The sequence below is a fragment of the Protopterus annectens genome, chromosome 14.part0 (genome assembly GCF_019279795.1).
Source record: "Protopterus annectens isolate FY-2018-M chromosome 14.part0, PAN1.0, whole genome shotgun sequence".
Classification (NCBI taxonomy): domain Eukaryota; kingdom Metazoa; phylum Chordata; order Ceratodontiformes; family Protopteridae; genus Protopterus; species Protopterus annectens.
The window spans coordinates 320,825,915-320,843,136 of NC_056748.1; the positions used below are offsets into that span (position 1 = coordinate 320,825,915).

General features: G+C 42.9%; 1 protein-coding gene across 10 annotated transcripts in view; it reads right to left on the reverse strand.

Annotated features, from left to right (window-relative positions):
- Positions 1–17,222, reverse strand: part of PLEKHA1 (pleckstrin homology domain containing A1) — a 2,820,639-nt gene that overhangs the window by 1,930,623 nt on the left and 872,794 nt on the right. The window contains exon 1 of one of the 10 annotated variants that reach the window (XM_044056046.1): positions 840–925. The exons of the other annotated variants lie outside the window; for them this stretch is intronic. The gene's annotated coding sequence lies outside the window, so the exon portion shown is untranslated. Of the gene's footprint in view, positions 1–839; positions 926–17,222 lie in introns of those variants that run through there. 10 annotated transcript variants of the gene reach the window in all.

A 17,222-nucleotide genomic window follows, 5' to 3' on the forward strand; every position in this document is an offset into this window, starting at 1 on the left:
TATTTGCGTAGTCGGAGGATCCGACGGCATAATGTAGGCAAAATCGGGGCCGAAAATCTGTTCAGCAAAGTCCGTGCGACGTCTAAGCGTCCGTCGGTTAAAAGAAGCACAGGCTAGACAAGCTGCTACGTCGTGGTCTGGGCCTAAACAATGTATGCAATAGGAGTGGAAATCTTTATGAGGTATTTGTTTCCCACAAGATAAACAGTTATTAACTTTCTCTGACATCGGCTGAGGCAAGAAAGAGTCCCCAACGGGGTACTTAGCTTTATAGAAGTCTTCGAAGTAGTATTCGGTAGTAGTAATTTCTGGATCTGACCGACCGGCACTTGCGAACAGCTTCTGCTTCGGGTGCCACGCGGCAAGAAAGACTGAGGAAAATGGCGTCGGCTGATGCCTTTATACCCGAAGAACTGCCGCAATGACGTCGGCCGAAGCCAGACCCAGACTTTGGAATCCGGCCGACCGAAGGGCTGCCTGATGACAGGACAACCCATTTGTAAGGACTGCAGATGCATCCTTGAAGGACATCATACCTTACGTTTTTAGAGTTTTAGCATTTTAAAAAGGAAGATAGGAATAAATCCCCCCTCTTTCCAACCTGGTAAGTCAAACCAAATAGTATAGGGTACAGTATTAGTCAGGCCTATTTTTAATGGTAACTCTCAAGCAACCAGAAACTACAGTTATTACCCAACCCCCATGGGTGCCGGTTAACTGATAGTTTACTGTAGTCATGAGTTAACAATGTTTAAATGCCTGGACAGTACATTTGTCTATGTCTATGTTGTGATTCCTCCCGTTGTGCTATACTCAAAATCTTTTTTTATCCCCCTTACCTTACACACTAGAAAGACTTGTGATGAACCACAGGAGGCAGTATTAGTTTTCAACTTAAAATGCCAAATTCACAAATCTGTGCTGACATCAATTCCAGTATTATATAATGCATCTTCCGACATCTTCCTGAAACTAAAAACAGCAAGAAGAATACAGTAATGCAGAGACTTACACAGCCTGTAGGTTCTAAACAAACAAAATGTGATTTTCCCTTCATAACAGCATCATACAATAGTAACTATTTCAAAACAAAAGGGAAGCAACACAACAAATATTCCAAGACACCTGGTCTTTGACATTAGCTGAGCACTACAAAAATGAATGTATATAAAAGTTTTATATACAGAAATGTGAACAAAGTTTCTTCACAGCTACATTTATTCCTGCTGACTCCAAGCCATTCTCATAGCTCCTCCACTAGGCAAAAAGAAGGTAAGCCAGATGAAAGGGCATTTTAAAATATTAATCACCAATGGTAGTCAAAGAAAGTTGCATTAAGAATTTAGACAGACAATGTGGCAGAAAATAAGCATTTGTAATGTAACTTCTACTACAACGGCCTAATTACTACCTTATTAATACCCCCCCCCCCCCAAAAAAAAAAAAAGATCTGGCATTGCATCCAAATCAGTGACTGAGTTAATCAATAATTAATCTCACAGAAAAGAAAGTGATCCAGAGGTTTTCTGGATGCTTCATACACATTCAAGCAAACACTAGCAGTTAATTTTGTGGAACAGGGTCACAATAACAATTTGTTTTCCCGTTGGAATAATATTGCAGATCTTTCACCTGTAGAAAAACATGATTTAAAATGGGCACTGGATAAACAGCTGATCAAAAAGTACAGACCTAGAAGTGGGAGCACTGTACTGCTTATCTAACACTAGAGGAGTGGTTTGCAGCTCTGAAATTGTAATTTTATTAGCCATTTTGGGCCGATTTCTATCCCTTTCAACTTTCTGGCTTAAAAACGAGTGTGTTTGCGCATGCAGCACCAGAAAGTCTGCTCTTCAAATTTTCCCTTAGAACTAGCTGGTTTCTCAGTAGTAGCACTAAAATATGAACCCCTGTGACTAGCACTTGCTCTAGAAAGTACAGTTTTGTACCTACCATAAATGTAGATGTTCGAAGATCCACATTGCTGCAGTCCTGACACTTGGGTAGTCCGCTGTCCCAGTCGGCCCGAATACCAAAGTATAAGGCTGACGTCGGTCAAGGCGCATTAGTCTGACGTCAGGACGTCAGGGTACAAATGCGCATGACCGACATCATTTCCTCAGTCTTTTCTTGCCCCAGATGTCAGAAGACCCTAAAAAGATAAGGCCAAACCAAAAAACAACAACACACCAAACACCCCTGAACCAAATATATGTACAATATATACAAAGTCAGAAAGGTACAATCCCACCCACACAACCACCCCTAAACACAGAGGGGAAGGAGGGAGGTAGAATTGGACTGCAGCAATGTGGATCTTGAACATCTACATTTATGGTAGGTACAAAACTGTCGATGTTCTTCATCTCACATTGCTGCAGTCCTGACTATGGGTAGAATCCCAAAGCAGAGGTAAGGGAGGATGGCAAATCACAAAGAAGCAGGAGCTGACAACATGCCCTGTAAAATAGCAGTGGCAAAACCAGCCCTAGATTTAGAGTAGAGAGGAAGGTGGTAATGCTTAGAAGGTATGCACTGAACTCCAAGTAGCTGCCTCCAAAATATCCTTAGTTGCCACCCCTTAGAAATGCTGTTGAAGTGGCAGTAGCCCTAGTGGAATGAGGCCTAATCCCAGCTGGAATCTCCTTGCCATGATGGGAGTAACAGAAAGTAATGCAAAACCCAATCCACTTAGAAATAGTTTGTTTTGACACAGGCTTACCCTGAGAACTCAAAGCAAAAGAAACAAACAACTGCTGAGACTGCCTAAAATCCTTAGTCCTGCTTAAATAATAACGTAATTGCCTGTGTACATCTAAAGTGTGCAAAATCTTTTCCCCCTTATTTTGGGGATTTGCATAAAAGGTAGGCAAATGAATAGTTTGGTTTAAAGCCACACTAGAAACCACTTTAGGCATAAAGGAAGGATTAGTACGTAAAGATACCTAAAAATCAGGAAAGGCTCAACCGCCATAAGGGCCTGCAATTCAGACACCCTTCTTGCAGAGGTAATGGCTAACAAAAAAGCAGTCTTCCATGACAAATATTTCAATTCAGCAGTAGCTGCAGGCTCAAAAGGTTGTAGAGTGAGTTTCTCCAACACAAAATTGAGGTCCCAAGCAGGAGTAGGAGCTCTACGTGGGGGTCTTATATTCTTTGCCCCTCTAAGAAATTGCTTGAACAAAGGATGAGAAAACAATGGTGGGTCACAATCATAGTGAGCTGAAATTGCTGCAGCATGAATCTTAATGGAAGAGAAAGACAAACCTTTGTCCAATAACTCAGTAAGATATTGAAGAGCCACACTCAAATTTGGCTCAGAAACATCCAAATCCTTTGCTGCACACCAAAATAAAATCTCTTCCATTTTCCTCGTACACTTTCCTTGTACTAGGTCTTCTGGCTTCCATAATCACATTCAAAACTTGTTGAGGAAGCTGAGACCTGCTATGGTTCAAAACAGAATATGCCAGGCTGTTAGATGAAGAGAGTGAAGCTTGACATTGAGTAGATGCCCGTCCTTCTGAGACAATAGGTGTGGAATCAAAGGTAAGGGCCATGGAGGCTTCCTTACCAGACTCCTCAGCAATGGGTACCAGTGCTGCCGAGGCCAATCTGGAGCTATTAAAATCATCCTTGGCTTGTCTTGTCTGACCTTTAGGAGTACCTTTGGGAGGAGAGGCAGAGGTGGAAAGGCATACACATGAAGATTTTTCCAACTGAAAGAAAGAGCATCCACTTTCCAGGCTGTGTGATGAAACCTTTTAGGTGCAAAACTTTGGCAGCTGGTGGTTTAGTGGAGAAGCGAACAGAACTATGTCTGGAGTTCTCCAGGACACTGGCAATGTCTGAAATACATGAATATACAGTTTTCACTCGTGGGGATCCATGATTTGCCTGCTTAACACATCTGCTAAGGAGTTCTGTGCTCCTGGCAGAAACCTTATGAAGATTCAGTTGCAAGCTTAGCATGATCTCCCACAAAATCATTGCTTGCCTGCATAGAGGATAAGAATGTGTTCCCCTTGTTTGTTGATGTACCACATGACAGTTGTGTTGTCTGTTAGAATCAACACCTGCCCTGGAAGAAGTAAATCCTTGAAAGCCAGTAATGCAAACTGGACTACTAACATCTCCTTCATGTTGATATGTAGATGCTGCAGTCTGGCAGGCCACTTGTCTTGTATCCACTTTCCATTCAGATGAGCTCCCCAAGCTGTGTCTGAGGCATCTGTCGTTAGAATCTGACTCGCCTTTGGCCGGGTCACAGAGAGTCCCTTGTTTAGGTGACATTCCTGAGCCCACCACACAAATTCCTTTTGAATGCAAGGTATTATTTGAATGACAGTGTCCAAATCCTGGCAGTGCTGTGTCCATACATTTTGAGATACCATTGTAGCTTCCTCATATGCAGTTTGGCATTGGGAAGTACCAGAATACAAGATGCCATGAACCCTAAGGCTTGAAGGACTGTCCTTGCAGTCAGCCCGGACTGATGAGATAGTTGATGGAAGTAAAGAAAGATTCTTTTGTTTGTCCGGGGTTAAAAAGGCCATCTGGGTTGCTGTATTCAGTCTCACACCCAGAAAGCACATGTCTTGAGAGGGTACTAGACTGGACTTTATTTCGTTCACAGAATACCCTAGGCATCTTAGCACTGCTATCACATATTCCAAATGCTGAAGAAGCACGTCCCTTCCTTGAGCCAGAATCAGGCAATCGTCCAAATAAGGATAGATTTGTATTCCTTTTTAGCCTGAAGAAAGCTATCACTGGAGCCAGAACCTTTGTGAATACTCTGGGCGCAGTAGATAAGCCAAAGGGCAATGCAGAGAACTGATAATGAGAATTCCCAGCTCAGCAGATACTTCCTGCAAATTAGTCTGATAGGAACATGAAGGTAAGCTTCCTTGAGATCCAAAGTTACCATCCAGTGATCTTTGCCCAGCAGAGGTAAAAGCTGTTGTAACGTCAACATTTTGAACTTGGGAATGTCCAGATAAGTGTTGAGGATAGACAGATCCAAAATTGGTCTCCACGTGTTCCCCTTTTCGGTACTAGGAACAGGCGAGAATAAAATCCTAGGCCCCTTTCTGGCACAGGAACCGGCTGAATGGCCCCTATTTGGAGCAACAGAGAAATTTGTTTGTGAGCCTCTTTCCTTTGTTGAGGAGGAATGTCTGGCATGCCTTTGAAAGGAGGCAAGGTATGGAAATAAAACCTGTAACCGTGGTGAATGATATCCAATACCCATCTGTCTTGGGTAATTAAACTCCAGTTTTCTTTGAAAAGTGCCAACCTTCCTCCCAAAGGTGCTGCCAGACGAGAAGATTCTGGCAGCTGAAAAGGCAGGACATTGGGTCTGTTTACGAAAGGACTGGCCCCTGCCCTCACCAGAAGACTGAGCAGGTGAACTCCCTGTTCTAGGCCTAAAAGAACCTTGAGCTCTGCCCCTACCACGTCTAGACCTACCCCTAGACTGGGAATCATAAGCAGGATATGTCCACCCCTTGGTAGGCCAATTTCTACTAAACTTGGAGGCTGAACCTGCAAAAATCTTTAACAGTCTGCATAGACTTAGCCTTGTCTTCCATTTTCTTTAGAACTGCTTCCACAGGCGAACCAAACAACACATCAGATTGTAAAGGAGCATCTAAAATCCTTGTCTTCACATGCTCAGCTAAATTCTGATCCCTCAACCAGGCGTGCCTGCGAAGAACGAACCAGTGGCAGCCACCCTCGAAGAGGCTCCTGCACAGCATCAATCCCAAACCAAAAATTTTGGGGATTTGGTTTCAACATGAATGGGTTACCCACTTTCCCCATCTATGTTTAACCTGGTAAGCAAACCAAATAGATAAAAGATTAGTCAGGGCCTATTTTAAAGGTAATTCAAACCAGAAACTACAGTTATTCCAAACCCCATGGGTGCTTAACTGATAGTTTACTGTAGTCATGAGTTAACAATGTTTAAATGCCTGGACAGTACATTTGTCTATGTCTATGTTGTGATTCCTCGTTGTGCTATACTCAAAATCACCCCCTTCCCTTTACACAGAAAGACTTGTATGAACCACGGGGCAGTATTAGTTTTCAATTTAAAAATGCCAAATTCACAAATCTGTGCTGACATCAATTCCAGTATTATATAATGCATCTTCCGACATCTTCCTGAAACTAAAAACAGCAAGAAGAATACAGTAATGCAGAGACTTACACAGCCTGCAGGTTATAAACAAACAAAATGTGATTTTCCCTTCATAACAGCATCATACAATAGTAACTATTTCAAAACAAAAGGGAAGCAACACAACAAATATTCCAAGACATCTGGTCTTTGACATTAGCTGAGCACTACAAAAATGAATGTATATAAAAGTTTATATACAGAAATGTGAACAAATTTTCCCACAGCTACATTTATTCCTGCTGACTAAGCCATTCTCATAGCTCCTCCACTAGGCAAGAAGGTAAGCCAGATGAAAGGGCATTTTAAAATATTAATCACCAATGGTAGTCAAAAAGTTGCATTAAAAATTTTAAAAGAGACAATGTGGCAGAAAATAAGCATTTGTAATGTAACTTCTACTACAACGCCTAATTACTACCTTATTAATCCCCCCAAAAAAAAAAGATCTGGCATTGCATCCAAATCAGTGACTGAGTTAATCAATAATTAATCTCACAGAAAAGAAAGTGATCCAGAGGTTTTCTGGATGCTTCATACACATTCAAGCAAACACTAGCAGTTAATTTTTGTGGAACAGGGTCACAATAACAATTTGTTTTCCCGTTGGAATAATATTGCAGATCTTTCACCTGTAGAAAAACATGATTTAAAATGGGCACTGGATAATCAGCTGATCAAAAAGTACAGACCTAGAAGTGGGAGCACTGTACTGCTTATCTAACACTAGAGGTGTGGTTTGCAGCTCTGAAATTGTAATTTTATTAGCCATTTTGGGCCGATTTCTATCCCTTTCAACTTTCTGGCTTAAAACAGTGTGTTTGCAGCAGAAAGAAAGTCTGCTCTTCAAATTTTCCCTTAGAACTAGCTGGTTTCTCTAGTAGCACAAAAATATGAACCCTGTGACTAGCACTTGCTCTAGAAGTACAGTTTTGTACCTACCTAAATGTAGATGTTCAAGATCCATTGCTGCAGTCCTGACATTGGGTAGTCCGCTGTCCCAGTCGGCCAATACCAGTATAAGGCTGCGTCGGTCGATTAGTCTGACGCCAGGACGCCAGGGTACAAATCGCATGACCGACATCATTTCCTCAGTCTTTTCTTGCCCCAGATGTCAGAAGACCCTAAAAGATAAGGCCAAACCAAAACAACAACACACCAAACATGTACCAAATATATTACATATATACAAAGTCAGAAAGGTACAACCCCACCCACACAACCACCCCTAAACACAGAGGGAAGGAGGGAGTAATTGACTGCAGCAATGTGGATTTAACATCTACATTTATGGTAGGTACAAAACTGACTTGTTCTTCATCTCACATTGCTGCAGTCCTACATGGGTAGAATCCCAAAGCAGAGGTAAGGGAGGATGGCAAATCACAAGAAGCAGGAGCTGACAACATGCCCTGAAAAATAGCAGTGGCAAAACCAGCCCTAGATTTAGAGTAGAGAGGAAGGTGGTAATGCTTAGAAAGGTATGCACTGAACTCCAAGTAGCTGCCTCCAAAATATCCTTAGTTGCCACCCCTTAGAAAGCTTTTGAAGTGGCAGTAGCCCTAGTGGAATGAGGCCTAATCCCAGCTGGAATCTTGCCATGATGGGAGTAACAGAAAGAATGCAAACCCAATCCACTTAGAAATAGTTTGTTTTGACACAGGCTTACCCTGAGAACTCAAAGAAAAAGAACAAACAACTGCTGAGACTGCCTAAAATCCTTAGTCCTGCTTAAATAATAACGAATTGCCTGTGTACATCTAACGTGCGCAAAATTTTTTCCCCCTTATTTTGTGGCTTTGCATAAACGGTACGCAAATGAATAGTTTGGTTTAAAGCCACACTAGAAACCACTTTAGGCATAAAGGAAGGATTAGTAAAAGATACCTAAAAATCAAAAGGCTAAACCCGCCATAAGGGCCTGCAATTCAGACACCCTTCTTGCAGAGGTAATGGCTAACAAAAAAGCAGTCTTCCATGACAAATATTTCAATTCAGCAGTAGCTGCAGGCTCAAAAGGTTGTAGAGTGAGTTTCTCCAACACAAAATTGAGGTCCCAAGCAGGAGTAGGAGCTCCGGGGGTCTTATATTCTTTGCCCTCTAAGAAATTGCTTGAACAAAGGATGAAAACAAGGTGGCACAATCATAGTGAGCTGAAATTGCTGCAGCATGAATCTTAATGGAAGAGAAAGACAAACCTTTGTCCAATAACTCAGTAAGATATTGAAGAGCCACACTCAAATTTGGCTAAACACCCAAATTCTTGGCTGCCCCCAAAAAAAAAATTCTCTCCCTTTTTTCTGACACTTTCCTTGTACTAGGTCTTCTGGTTTATAATCACATTCAAAACTTGTTGAGGAAGCTGAGACCTGCTGGTTCAAAACAGAATATGCCAGGCTGTTAGATGAAGAGAGTGAAGCTTGACATTGAGTAGATGCCCGCCTTCTGAGACAATAGGTGGGGAATCAAGGTAAGGGCCATGGAGGCTTCTACCAGACTCCTCAGCAATGGGTACCAGTGCTGCCGAGGCCAATCTGGAGCTATTAAAATCATCCTTGGCTTGTCTTGTCTGACCTTTAGGAGTACCTTTGGGAGGAGAGGCAGAGGTGGAAAGGCATACACATGAAGATTTTCCAACTGAAAGAAAGAGCATCCACTTTCCAGGCTGTGTGATGAAACCTTGTGCAAAACTTTGGCAGCTGGTGGTTTAGTGGAGAAAACAGATCTATGTCTGGAGTTCCCCATGACACTGTCAATGTCTGAAATACATGAAGATCCAGTTTTCACTGTGGGATCCATGATTTGCCTGCTTAACACATCTGCTAAGGAGTTCTGTGCCCCTGGCAGAAACCTTGCTTGAAGATTCAGTTGCAAGCTTAAGCAGTCCCCCACAAAATGTTGCTTGCCTGCGCAGGGGATAGATGTGTTCCCCTTGCTTGTTGATGTACCACATGACTGATTGTGTTGTCTGTCAGGGATCAACACCTGCCCTAAAAGATGTGTGTGTGTAAACTCGCCAGAGGCAGCCATCCAATGCAAACTGGACTGCTAGCTGTCTCCTTCATGTTGAGTGTAGTGCTGCAGTCTGGCGAGGAATACTGTCTTGTATCCCACTTTCCATTAGATGAGCTCCCCAAGCGGTCATCCCGGGAAGCATCTATGGTTAAAATCCTGGCTAGCGGCCGGAGTCACAGAAATCCCTTGTTTAGGTGAGCATTCACGACCCACCACAAAATTCCTTTTGAAGGCAAAGGTGGCTGTTGGAATGACAGTGTCCAAATCTTAGCAGTGCTATTAATCCATACATTTTGTGAGATACCATTGCAGCTTCCTCATATGCAGTTTGGCGTATTGGAGAAACACCAAATCCTAGATGCCATGAACCCTAAGGCTTGATGGACTGTCCTTGCAGTCACCCCTGATGAGATAGTTGAAAGTAAAGAGAAAGTTTCTTTTGTTTGCCCGGGTTAAAAAGGCCCATCGGGGTTGCTGTATCCAGTCTCACCCCCAGAAAGCACATGTCTTGGGGGGGTACTAGACTGGACTTTATTTCGTTCACAGAATACCCTAGGCATCTTAGCACTGCTATCACATATTCCAAATGCTGAAGAAGCCCTTCCTTGAGCCAGAATCAGGCAATCGTCCAAATAAGGATAGATTTGTATTCCTTTAGCCTGAAGAAAGCTATACTGAGCCAGAACCTTTGTGAATACTCTGCAGTAGATAAGCCAAAGGGCAATGCAGAGAACTGATAATGAGAATTCCAGAAAACGCAGATACTTCCTGCAATTAGTCTGATAGGAACATGAAGGTAAGCTTCCTTGAGATCCAAAGTTACCATCCAGTGATCTTTGCCCAGCAGAGGTAAAAGCTGTTGTAACGTCAACATTTTGAACTTGGGAATGTCCAGATAAATGTTGAGGATAGACAGATCCAAAATTGGTCTCCACGTTTCCCTTTTTGGTACTAGGAACAGGAAATAAAATCCTAGGCCCCTTTCTGGAAAGGAACCGGCTGAATGGCCCCTATTTGGAGCAACAGAGAAATTTGTTTGTGAGCCTCTTTCCTTTGTTGAGGAGGAATGTCTGGCATGCCTTTGAAAGGAGGCAAGGTATGGAAATAAAACCTGTAACCGTGGTGAATGATATCCAATACCCATCTGTCTTGGATAATTAAACTCAGTTTTCTTTGAAAAGTGCCAACCTTCCTCCCAAAGTGTGCCACGAGAAGATTCTGGCAGGAGAAAAGGCAGGACATTGGGTCTGTTTAAAGGACTGGCCCCTGCCCTCACCAGAAGACTGAGCAGGTGAACTCCTGTTCTAGGCCTAAAAGAACCTTGAGCTCTGCCCCTACCACGCCTAGACCTACCCCTAGACTGGGAATCATAAGCAGGATATGTCCACCCCTTGGTAGGCCAATTTCTACTAAACTTGAGGCTGAACCTGCAAAAAATCTTTAACAGTCTGCATAGACTTAGCCTTGTCTTCCATTTTCTTTAGAACTGCTTCCACAGGAACCAAACAACACATCAGATTGTAAAGGAGCATCTAAAATCCTTGTCTTCACATGCTCAGCTAAATTCTGATCCCTCAACCAGGCGTGCCTGCGAAGAACCGAACCAGTGGCAGCCACCCTCGAAGAGGCCTGCACAGCATCAAAACCACATTGCAAAGAATGCTTACCCACCTGTTCAGAAACATGAACTAAATCCTGCAACTCTTTACACTCCAAACCTTCCGCCAAAGCATCTACCTTAGACTTTAATTGTGAAAGGAGATAATTTTGGTATTTCAACATGTGAAACTGGCAATTCAAAGCCTCAGGGCCCAAAAAGTGGAAGAAGTATACACTTTCTTTCCCCATCTATCCAAAGCCCTTGCCTCTTTATCTGGAGGAACAGGATTTTTAACAACAGAAGCCTTAACACCTTTAGGCCCCTGTGAAACAGTTTCTGGGTCTGCCCTAGGACTCTTAAAAGAACTTATGAGCTTCAGGCACCCTTAATATCTACCCGGTTTAACTGGAGCAGGAGGCAAAGAATCAGGGTTCAGAAAAGCCTCTGCAAAACATTCTCCACACATCTAGAACAGGAGGTATAGCTAAAGGCCTATGCTGGGGTAGAAACAAAAATTCCTAAGCCTTTTCCTGGAATCAGAGAAATCCTGACCTTCCCATTTAAAATGCTCCTCATGGAATGAAGAGTCTCTGAAAATGAAAATCCTCAGGAGGAGAAGCAGGGAGTAGAATCATCTACATCAGAATCAGAGTGGAATACTCCTGCAAGTCTTCAGTAAGACTCAGAAGCAACACTGCCCAAACTCCCAAGCTCAGGTTCCACCCTAGGCCTCTTATCAGGGGGCATAGAACCTCTAATCATTGTAATCAAATCTTCTGCCATCTTAAGCATATGCTTCTAGGTACAGACCCTGAAGAACTAGGGTAACACCTGAAAAAAAACCTGGCCTGCCCTGGGAAAGCCTTGGAAACAGCAGGAGGCCTAACCACCTTGGAAGGGAGGGAAGAACAGCTACCCGAGAAGCCCCTTCCTGGCCTACCTCCTGAGAGGTCACATCTTGCAGTAATAAAGTCTCTCCTGGGATTCCAAAGAAATTTCTATTGAACCTCTGGCCCCCGAGCCCTCTAAGAACCGCGTCCCAGGAGGGGTTCTTCCAGCCTAGGCTTTGCTTTTTTGTCCTTGCGCTTTTTGCAAGCGGGGAGCATCCGACGGCATTTTATAATTACACGCCCCAAAAAACTAACCTGGCACATCAACCTTCTCTTTATAGGCTTTGAAATCTAGCACAAGGCGACAGCCAACCCGGTTCTCAGGCCCCAAGCAAGGTATACACAAGGTATGGTAATCCCTATGAGGTATCTGTTTCCCCCAAGAAATACAGTTATTCACTTTTTTTCCCCCCAAAATACTGAGGCAAGAAAAAAAAAATATTCCCAAGGGTTTCCAATTGGTTGGGAAACCCCCTTGAAAATCTCAGAACCAACCTGCACTTGCAAAACTTTCTGCATCGGACCAGGGGAAAAAAACTGAGGAAATGCGCGGTCATGCTTTGTACCCTGCGCCCCGACGCCCTTAAGCTTGACCGCGCCAGCCTATTTTGGATTGGGGGGGAAACCAAAGGCGGAAGGAATTTAGAAAAAATCCTGGCCCGGAAAAACTAGGAAGCCCTTTTATACAAGCACTCAACTCTCCTTTTAAAAACTAAATAGCCTACAACTGCAAAGTACCTTTAAAAGGGAAAAACATGTCTTTTCTTTTTAAAAGCACCTAAACATGCATGTGGGTCAGCTTTTTTCCCTTCCCCTTGGGGAATGGGAAACGGCCAATTCAGACAACCCTCCTCCTACCACCCAACCTACAACCCGGAGAAGCCCAAGCCAAGGAAAAGGGTTCCCCGCCCAAAAGGGAAAGTAAAAGGGGGGAAAAACCTCACAACATAACCAAAACCCTTTAAAACCCACACCCCAAACCCACATATGCAACCTAAAAAAATTTCAAGGAAAAAACCTCCCAAAAAGGACCCAAAAAACACAAAAAAACAAGTCAACCCAAAATACACAAAGTCCAACACCATCCCCCAAAAACAACCTTAAACAAGGAAAAACCAAATTTTTTCAAGGTGCCATACAGGGAAAGAGATCACCCGGCTGGCAAGGAGTCAATAGCTGCCTAGGGGCCCTCCACAAAGGCATGTATTAAAAATAATTTTGTATACCCTTGAGTTCCATAGGTTTCTCCAGCACCTTGGGGTTTTCCTCCAGGCGTTCGGGGGTTAAAAACGGGGGCCCCTGGTTGAGCGCCTTAGCCCAAACCGGGGGGGCTCAGGTCTTCCCAGTTTTTTTTTTCCCCAAGAGGGCCCCTGGGGGGGGGGGGGGGGGGGGGGGGGGGGGGGGGGGGGGGGGGGGGGGGGGGCCGCGGGGGGGGGGGGGGGGGGGGGGGGGGGGGGGGGGGGGGGGGGGGGGGGGGGGGGGGGGCGGCCCGGGGGGGGGGGGGGGGGGGGGGGGGGGGGGGGGGGGTGGTGGGGGGGGGGGGGGGGGGGGGGGGGGGGGGGGGGGGGGGGGGGGGGGGGAGGGGGGGGGGGGGGGGGGGTTTTTTTTTTTTTTTTTTTTTTTTTTTTTTTTTTTTTTTTTTTTTTTTTTTTTTTTTTTTTTTTTTTTTTTTTTTTTTTTTTTTTTTTTTTTTTTTTTTTTTTTTTTTTTTTTTTTTTTTTTTTTTTTTTTTTTTTTTTTTTTTTTTTTTTTTTTTTTTTTTTTTTTTTTTTTTTTTTTTTTTTTTTTTTTTTTTTTTTTTTTTTTTTTTTTTTTTTTTTTTTTTTTTTTTTTTTTTTTTTTTTTTTTTTTTTTTTTTTTTTTTTTTTTGGGGCCCTTGCTTGGCAAAATCTGGACTTTCGAATCTTTTGTGTTGGGGGGCCCCGATCTTCGTCCCCCGGAAGGGAAAAAATGCACCTTTAGTTTTTTAAGGGCCCCCCCAAACTTTCCGGGGGGTTTTGGCAAAACCCTAGTTATGATTTGGGGGGAAATCTTTTGTTTTCCCCCTTTTTTTGTGTTATCCCCGTAGAAAAGTTTTGGGCCCTATTCGAAATTTATACTGGTAGCTTGCCTTTTGTTCCCTTGGCCCCAAAAAAAGGACTTCCTGTAATTTGGTTTTAAAAAGGGGCCTAATTTCTGCCGGGGCCCCAAAGAAAGGGAAAAAATGGGTGCTCCCTTGTAGTCCAAAAATTTGGTCCCCGTTTTTATAGGTGGGTTTGGGGCAGGGAAAAAGGAACCACCTGCAGGGTTTTCCTCTCTTTTTTTTTTGGGTTTTGAAATAAAAACCCCTTTTGCCCTTTTCCTTAATACCAAAAATTTTTCTAAAACCATTAAACGGGGAAAAGGGGGGGTTTTGGCTTTGTGAAATTTTAAAATTTTTTTTTGCTGTCCTAAGGCCCCCCCAGGGGAAAAAAAGGGGAAAGGATGGAATTAGGGGACAAAGTTTCAAAAGCTGTGGGAAAGTGCTTGATAAAAAATCTTAGGTCCCTGATTTTTTATGCGCCTTTTTGGGCAAAAGCGGACCCTTCCCAGGGTGAGGCCTTAATCAGCTGAATTTTGCCTTGGGTAAAATTCTGAAAAAATCCGTTTTTTTTTTTTTCCCCCGAAAAAAAAAAATTTTGGTTTTTCCTAAAACCCCAAAATTTTTTTTGGGAAATTTTTTGGGCTTATTTTTGCAATTCCCCTTTTTTTGGGGGTTTAAAAAGGCAAATTTTAAAATTTTTTTGCCCCTTGAAACCCTTTGGTAAAAAAGGTTGGGTAATTTTTAACCCCCTTTGAAATTCAAAATCTTGCCAAAGGGGTTTTCGGGAAACCTTAGGTAACCAAAAAGGGGAAAGGGAAAAATTTTAACCGACCCCGGGAAATTGAAGGGGTTTTTCCACCTTTTTGAAAACCCCAATTGCCCCCTGGGTCTAATTCCCCCTAGCCCTTTCTGAAAAAAGGCCTGTGGCAACTTTGAAAATTTGCACAATGAAAAGAAAGGGGACAAAGTTCGAGAATAAAAAACTCCAAAATTATTTTCCCCTTTTCGGGATCCAATAAAAACCCCCCCGAATTTTGGGACTTTTCAAATTTTAAATTTTTTAAAAAATTGAGATTTTTTTAAATTGCCCGGGTTTTGGAATTGGGGATGTTTTGGCAAAGTGTGAAAAAAAGATGGGGCTTTTTTCAGGTTTTTGCCTGTAATGGGGGTTTTAAAAAATTTTTAAAAAAAAAAACTTAAATCCCTAAATTTTAAAATTTTCCAAATCCTTAAGGGGTTAAAACCCCTGTGCCGGCCTGGGGGAGTAAACAAAGTTATTTAGTCTCCCTTTTGGAAAAAAAAGGTACCCCTACCTTTTTGGCCCCTTAACCCCGAAAAGGTTTTTCAAAACCTTTGGGAAGGGTTTCAGGGCCCTCTAAAATTTCTTGGAAAGGGTTTTTCCCCTTTTTTTTCTGAAGGGGTTACTTAAAAAAATCCTTAAACCTTTTTTTGTACTTTTCCTTTTTAAATTTTAGTCTGGCTGGGGAAAATTTTGCTTTTCCCCAACTCCCAAAACTTAGGAAACCAAAGTTCCTCCCAAAAGGTGGGGACTCCTGACCCAAAAAAATTCCAACCAAAATTTTAATGCAGTGCCTCCTGGGAATTTTCAACAGGAAACGTTTTAAAGCATTTCTTAAAAATCCTAGAACCCTAGGGAAAGGGCTTTTAAAACCCTATAAAAGGAAAAAAGATAATTTTTTTCCCCCAAAAGGCTCTGCGTGGAAAAAAAAGCCATGTTTAGGCAGAATGGGCCTTTTTTAAGGAAAATTTTCCGGGATTTAACTGGGTTTAAAAACCCTTTTGGGTTTTTCTGGCCCGAGGCACCAAAAATGAATTTTTAAACAAAAGGAAAGCCAAAAACTTGGGGGATAAAGAGGGGAAAGCAAAACTTAAAAATTTGGGCCCGTTTTGAAAATCCCAAGATGAAGGGTTTCCCAAGGTTTAGGTCTTTCAAAAAGGGGGTGGGGTCTCCTTGACCCTTGAGGAAAAAACCCCCCTTGCCCCTTTTCGGAGCCCAAAAAACCCCTCTGAAAAAAAAAAAAAAAAAAAAAAAAAAAAAAAAAAAAAAAAGAAAAAAAAAAAATGGGGGATCCCCGGAGGGCAAAACCCCTTTTTGGGCCCCTTTTTTTTAGAGGTGGTTGGAGCCCTTTGGGGGGGATGGGGGTAAAAACCCCCCCAAAATTAAAAGAATAACCTGGCCCGTGGTAAAAAAATTGGGAAAATCCCCAAAAAACCCAAATCGGGTCTTAAAAGGGTAATTAAATCCCAATTTTCTTTGAAAAGAGATAGTCTTCCTCCCAAAGGAGCTGCGAGGCGAGAATCTACTGGCAGCTGAAATGGCAGGTCATTGGGTCTGTTTTAAAGGACTGACCCCTGCCCTCACCAGAAGTTGGAGCAGGTGAACTCCCTGTTCTAGGCCTAAAAGAACCTTGAGCTCTGCCCCTACCACGTCTAGACCTACCCCTAGACTGGGAATCATAAACAGGATATGTCCATCCCTTAGTAGGCCAATTTCTACTAAACTTCGGTGGCTGCACCTGCAAAAAATCTTTAACAGTTTGCATAGACTTAGCTTTGTCCTCCATTTTCTTTAAAACTGCTTCCACAGGCTTAACCAAACAACACATCAGACTGTAAAGGAGCATCCAAAATCCTTGTCTTAACATGCTCAGCTAAATTCTGATCCCTCAACCAGGCATGCCTGCGAAGAACAGAACTAGTGGCAGCCACCCTCGAGGAGGCCTGTACAGCATCAAAACCACATTGCAAAGAATGCTTACCCACTTGTTCAGACACATGAACTAAATCCAGCAACTCTTTACACTCAATACCTTCCGCCAAAGCATCCACCTTAGATTTCAGTTGTGAAAGGAGGTAATTTTGATATTTTAGCATGTGAAACTGACAATTCAACGCCCTCATGGCTAAAATGGAAGAAGTATACACTTTCTTTCCCCATCTATCCAAAGCCCTTGCATCTTTATCAGTGGGAACAGGGTTTTTAACCACAGAGGCCTTAACACCTTTAGGTCCCTGAGAAACAGTTTCGGGTCTGCCCTAGGACTCTTAAAAGATACTTATGAGCTTCAGGCACCCTATAGTACCTATCAGGTTTAACAGGAGCAGGAGGCAAAGAATCAGGGTTCAGGAAGCCTCTGCAAAAACATCTTCCACCACATTCAACACAGGAGGTATAGCTAAGGGCCTATGCTGGGGTAAAAACAAGAATTCCCTAAGCCTTTTCCTGGAATCAGAGTAATCCTGGCCTTCCCATTTAAAGTGCTCCCTCATGGAATGCAGAGTCTCTGAAAATGAGAAATCCTCAGGAGGAGAAGCTGTAGGAGTGGAATCATCCACATCAGAATCAGAATAAGGAGGGTACTCCTGCAAATCATCCGCAGAAGACTCAGAAGCCTCTGAACACTGTTCAAAACTTTCAAACTCAGGTTCCACCCTAGGCCTCTTATC